The sequence below is a fragment of the Cherax quadricarinatus genome, chromosome 22 (genome assembly GCF_038502225.1).
Source record: "Cherax quadricarinatus isolate ZL_2023a chromosome 22, ASM3850222v1, whole genome shotgun sequence".
Classification (NCBI taxonomy): Eukaryota; Metazoa; Arthropoda; class Malacostraca; order Decapoda; family Parastacidae; genus Cherax; species Cherax quadricarinatus.
In genome coordinates, this window is record NC_091313.1 from 33,353,378 (window position 1) to 33,360,094 (window position 6,717).

Below are 6,717 nucleotides of genomic sequence, written 5' to 3' on the forward strand. Positions count from 1 at the left end.
CTCAAAGGGGGGTAGACCTCTCACCTACCTTGAGGGTCTAGTAAGTGGCTGGTGGGGGGGAAGAGTCCTCACCCGACAAGCCTGACTGACACTCTGTTCACAATGCTCGGGGATGACCCACTTTGTTAGCAGACAAGCAGCAGCAGCAGCACAGCAATCCTCACAGCATGTAAGACTGGTGGATCTTATTGGGCAACCAGAAGATCACTAACAGCCTGTAATCATCATGCCCACTTAACCATCCTAAGTCATTCTGTATACCTTACCTCTGATCAACCTGTAATCCTACCTGCTTACACATCCTAAGTCACTCCATATATTTTCCCTCTGATCTCTTCCTCATGTTCTCTTGCCCTCATCTCTTCCTCTCTCCTTATCAACTCTCACCCTCATTTCTTCCCTGTGAGCAGTAAAATTTGAAGTTTTTTGAGAGAAATGCTGTGAATAGACTTTTGTGATTAAATTATAATTTTCATTACAGGAGTACTTGGCAGACGATGCACCATCCCCCCAATGAAAAGCAGGGGTGTCACTAGCACGTTAAGAGACCATACAATAAGTGTCAGGGGCCCGAGACTGTTCAACTGCCTCCCAGCACACATAAGGGGGATTACCAACAGACCCCTGGCAGTCTTCAAGCTGGCACTGGACAAGCACCTAAAGTCAGTTCCGGATCAGCCAGGCTGTGGCTCGTACGTTGGTTTGCGTGCAGCCAGCAGCAACAGCCTGGTTGATCAGGCTCTGATCCACCAGGAGGCCTGGTCACAGACCGGGCCGCGGGGGCGTTGACCCCCGGAACTCTCTCCAGGTAAACTCCAGGTAATTGTATGGACAAGAAGTGAGGATCCAAAGAGGTGACTGCATAGTAAAATAAAAACTTCAGTACATAGTCAAAAACAAAGGTAAGTAGGCTCTTTAACCCCTGAGTAATCAGACCCCCAGTCTGAAGTGTCCATAATGTCCAAGATTCTTCCAAAAAAAAAAATTATTTTTTTCTTGTGAAATGGTAGAGAATCTTTTTCTGAAGGTAATAAACCCAAAAGCATGAAATTTGATGGAAAATTGTTGAAATACACAAATTTTGCTGTTTGTTTGTGTTTTTATGCATCAGCAATTTTGCCTACTTCGAGTCCTATTTGAAGCCTACTACATTGTTCCAGTCGACCAAATTCTTAGCTATCTTCCATTTCATTGATTGAGCCCAAGAAACTACCCAATCAATTATTTCAGCTCCCCAAAAAAGTGATCAGAAATTGGTAATTTGGCCAATTTCATACAAATTTCAAAATAAGGTCCAGAATAAACAGTACAGACTTTCCTGGCACTAAAATAACATTTCCTCTGTTCATTAGTTATGTTCCCAGGCTTTACACATGAATTCCATTTTGAACTGGTAGACAGCAACTACCCAGGAGAGTACTGCTGCCGCTGCCGCTGCCGCCCTGCCAGATGAGTGTAAGACAGAAACCTTTATTTGTCCTACTAGATGTTAGGAGTGCTGATGTCTTTTTTTTTGTTTGTTTGTTTGTTTTATAAACACAAGATAAGAGGTATATCTTGGTAGTACTTTTACTTACAATTATGTCACAGTACACATGTATGTATACATTTATGTATACACACTCATCTGAGTGTTCTTTGGTTTTTCTTAATAGTTCTTGTTCTTATTTTCCTTTCTTATCCATGGGGAAGTGGAATAAGAATTGTTCCTGCGTAAGCCATGCATGTCGTAAAAGTCAACTATGTGAGACATTCACCCACTCTGCCTGTTGTATCCCAACAAGTGAACATGTCGCACCATTATCTTAGAGAATTACATAGTATAATAATTGACTCGTGGGACTTATTACCAGGAGGGGGTGAGAACGTTATCAGTAACACGGACTCGTACTCTCTCTCAGTTCACCGACCAGCCAACCCGAGCTCTGCCCCAAGTGGCCCGCTACACACTCGGCTGTCCAGAGTACTGTGGGAGACATAACAGTACTGTATATGGTTTTATCTTTACATTGTTTTGTTTCTTGTTTTTAAAGCTTAAACTGTCGAAATGTAGATCAATGTTGACGTGCATACCACTTTGAATATTTTGGGGGTAAAAAAAAATTTTTTTTAACCCTGGGAACGTTTTGGCTGTATATATACGCGTTACGAGCCAGCGTTTTGGATGTATACATACTCGATAATTGTAGTGGTTTGAAATGAAGCAGGAGAAAGGTGGTAGGCCTACATGTGAGAGAAGGGGTCTGTGTGGTCACTGTTCACTATATGAAAGAAATCCTGCAGCAAGCGGTGCACAGCGAGAAAAAAGAAACTGGGACCGTGTTTTTTGGATTAAAATGCCGACTTTGAGGTGTATTTTTGTATGGTATTTATGGTTGTATTGTCGTTTTCTTGGTCTCATTTGACGGAATGGAATGATTAGTTTGACGATGAAAAGGACCTTGAAGTTGAGTTCAAAGTAACAGAAATGTTTGTTTGATTTTTACCAATGTTGAAGAGTAACCAAATAACACCACACATCCAGTACATGTCAACTGGAGAGTCTAATATTCTTTGACTAGTGCACTGATATTATTTATACCATTTTTACAATCATGCAGTAGTAGTAGTAGTAGAAGTGTGCATAACAGTAAATCTTGTATTTTTGTGTGAATAGAAAATCAGAATAGAAATGTAAGAGACGTGACTTGTGTGTGAAATTGGCCAAATTTGTGACCACTTTATTGGTTAAGTAAAATTGGCAAATGGGTGGTTTCTTGTACTCAGTTGATGGCAAAAATGGAGTTGTAAAGAAATGGCTAGGAGTTTGGTCGACTGGAAGAACGGAATTGGCCATAAATAGGGCCCAAAGTCTGTGAAATCGCCGATGCATGTACATCGCCAAGATGGCTAATTTCACGGGAGCGTAATTCCAAAAGTTTTTGATCCAATTTCATATTTTTGGTGTCATTACCAATGGGAAAAGATTCTGTATCATAAGAAAAAAGAAATTTTTAATTACAAAAATTTTTCGACATAGAATGACGGTTTGAGAAAAGGGCTTTTGACAATCAAAGTGTTAAATGAAGAGCAGATTTTCCCTGCATCCCTGAATTTTGTCATAGTGTGCACACTGAGTGCACAGACTCATTCTGTTATGTCTAGGCAACTCAGGCTAACGGTGCCAAGTTCGAAAGCACGCATGTAAAATAAAACGCAGACATACGATCGGAGTGCCACATACGCAAACACCGACGTAGGTTTGGACAGTTTAAGGGTTAAAGGCGATGCCTGAAGCCGAATCTGAAATGAAATTAGCATTTCGGAGTACATTTAAAGTTTAAAAATGTGCATTTTTTAAGTGTGTCGAGAATTCGTGGCGTTCCCAGACTCGCAGGTGGTCCTGTAGCGTAACCCCCTGAATTTGTGGGGACTAGCGTACAAGCATAAAAAGCATCCAGAAATACAGTGCAAAGTCACTAATTTCAAGCCCCAAAATTGTCAGTTTTTTGTTTGCATTATGCACTGTGGAGCATGAATGTTTTTATATGGTGCACACTTTGCACATGGACCCATTGTCTCATATGTAGATCCAAATTTACTGCTCACAGCTTATGTGAGTCAGCTGAGCTCATGGTGTAGAAGTAGAGCATTGAGAGAGTGCAAAGCCATGGAAGTATGGCAGTGACTGACAGTTAAGGGATTAACCCCTTTAGGATGAATGCTGTAGCAGTGCGGGTTTGAAGTACGAGAGTGCCATAGATGTATGGGATGAGCCGAGGTGAGGTCACTGAGATAAGGTGTGAGTGGTAAAGTTTGGGCTAGATATGAGAGAATGGGTCTGTGGTGAGCGTGCAGGATACAAAAGAAAAAAGTTGTGCCTCACAGTTGTGTTTGGTGTATTTTTGGATTGTTTCTTATGGTTTTATAAATGGTTTGTTTTGATAGAATGGAAGATATATATTAGATAAATATATCTTGAAATGTGATTGATTGGTTTCAGGATTGGGAGTAAATAAAAAGTGAGGTCAAAGTAGTGGAAATAATCAATTTTTGGCAATACGTACATGTAGTATTTTAGAGGACACTGGTCACTCGTCGAATACGCGTCCAAGTGACGAGCGTAATACGCATTTAGGAATGCACTGACATTTATTTATACAATAAGAATAATGCAGTAATGTGCATAACAGTAGATGTTGTATTTTTTGTGTTAAAAAATTTGAAATGGGCTTATTTATTTTATTTTTTTATTAACACAGTGGCCGATTCCCACCAAGGCAGGGTGGCCCAAAAAAGAAAAACTTTCACCATCATTCACTCCATCACTGTCTTGCCAGAAGGGTGCTTTACACTACAGTTTTTAAACTGCAACATTAACACCCCTCCTTCAGAGTGCAGGCACTGTACTTACCATCTCCAGGACTCAAGTCCGGCCTGCCGGTTTCCCTGAATCCCTTCATAAATGTTACTTTGCTCACACTCCAACAGCACGTCAAGTATTAAAACCCATTTGTCTCCATTCACTCCTATCAAACACTCTTACGCATGCCCGCTGGAAGTCCAAGCCCCTCGCACACAAAACCTCCTTTACCCCCTCCCTCCAACCTTTCCTAGGCCGACCCCTACCCTGCCTTCCTTCCACTACAGACTGATACACTCTTGAAGTCATTCTGTTTTGCTCCTTTCTCTTTACATGTCCAAACCACCTCAACAACCCTTCCTCAGCCCTCTGGACAACAGTTTTGGTAATCCCGCACCTCCTCCTAACTTCCAAACTACGAATTCTCTGCATTATATTCACACCACACATTGCCTCATACATGACATCTCCACTGCCTCCAGCCTTCTCCTCGCTGCAACATTCATCACCCATGCTTCACACCCATATAAGAGCGTTGGTAAAACTATACTCTCATACATTCCCCTCTTTGCCTCCAAGGACAAAGTTCTTTGTCTCCACAGACTCCTAAGTGCACCGCTCACCCTTTTCCCCTCATCAATTCTATGATTCACCTCATCTTTCATAGACCCATCTGCTGACACGTCCACTCCCAAATATCTGAATACATTCACCTCCTCCATACTCTCTCCCTCCAATCTGATATCCAATCTTTCATCACCTAATCTTTTTGTTATCCTCATAACCTTACTCTTTCCTGTATTCACTTTTAATTTTCTTCTTTTGCATACCCTACCAGATTCATCCACCAACCTCTGCAACTTCTCTTTAGAATCTCCCAAGAGCACAGTGTCATCAGCAAAGAGCAACTGTGACAACTCCCACTTTATGTGTGATTCTTTATCTTTTAACTCCACGCCTCTTGCCAAGACCCTCGCATTTACTTCTCTCACAACCCCATCTATAAATATATTAAACAACCATGGTGACATCACACATCCTTGTCTAAGGCCTACTTTTACTGGGAAATAATCTCCCTCTTTCCTACATACTCTAACTTGAGCCTCACTATCCTCGTAAAAACTCTTCACTGCTTTCAGTAACCTACCTCCTACACCATACACCTGCAACATCTGCCACATTGCCCCCCTATCCACCCTGTCATACGCCTTTTCCAAATCCATGAATGCCACAAAAACCTCTTTAGCCTTATCTAAATACTGTTCACTTATATGTTTCACTGTAAACACCTGGTCCATACACCCCCTACCGTTCCTAAAGCCTCCTTGTTCATCTGCTATCCTATTCTCCATCTTACTCTTAATTCTTTCAATAATAACTCTACCGTACACTTTACCAGGTATACTCAACAGACTTCTCCCCCTATAATTTTTGCACTCTCTTTTGTCCCCTTTGCCTTTATACAAAGGAACTATGCATGCTCTCTGCCAATCCCTAGGTACCTTACCCTCTTCCATACATTTATTAAATAATTGCACCAACCACTCCAAAACTATATCCCCACCTGCTTTTAACATTTCTATCTTTATCCCATCAATCCCGGCTGCCTTACCCCCTTTCATTTTACCTACTGCCTCACAAACTTCCCCCACACTCACAACTGGCTCTTCCTCACTCCTACAAGATGTTATTCCTCCTTGCCCTATACACGAAATCACAGCTTCCCTATCTTCATCAACATTTAACAATTCCTCAAAATATTCCCTCCATCTTCCCAATAGCTCTAACTCTCAATTTAATAACTCTCCTCTCCTATTTTTAACTGACAAATCCATTTGTTCTCTAGGCTTCCTTAACTTGTTAATCTCACTCCAAAATTTTTTCTTATTTTCAACAAAATTTGTTGATAACATCTCACCCACTCTCTCATTTGCTCTCTTTTTACAATATTTTATGAAGTTTTCATGTGTTTTATGATTGTTCGTGGTTCAATAGGTTAAGGAAGCAATATTGTTAGGCTAAGTAAATGCTATTATTGTATTTCATTGCAATATATTTGCGTATCAAAACATTAGCAAACACTACAGTATTATTATATTTCCCTACATCATATATATGCACCAAGCATTTGCGAATTTTTAAGATTCGCGAGGTTCTTGATCCCCAACCCTCGTGAATATGGAGGGCCTCCTGTAATGATATGATACACAAGATTCTCAATGTGTTTGTAAGTCAAGGACTAACTGGACAAGGTATACAGACCATAGCTGACATCAGTGACATACTACTATGTATATAGAAAATCCCTTGTTATGCAGAGCATTTCCTGCAACTTGGGTTACTGCATTTTGCGGCTTATTAGATGCATTTTTTTT

At 40.8% G+C, this 6,717-nt stretch overlaps 1 protein-coding gene across 1 annotated transcript in view; it reads left to right on the forward strand.

Annotated features, from left to right (window-relative positions):
• Positions 1-3,370, forward strand: part of LOC128689736 (SAC3 domain-containing protein 1) — a 126,738-nt gene extending 123,368 nt beyond the window's left edge. Inside the window, exon 11 of the transcript XR_011392327.1 lies at positions 482-3,370. The gene's annotated coding sequence lies outside the window, so the exon portion shown is untranslated. The remainder of the gene's footprint in view (positions 1-481) is intronic.
• Positions 3,371-6,717: the final 3,347 nt, after the last annotated feature.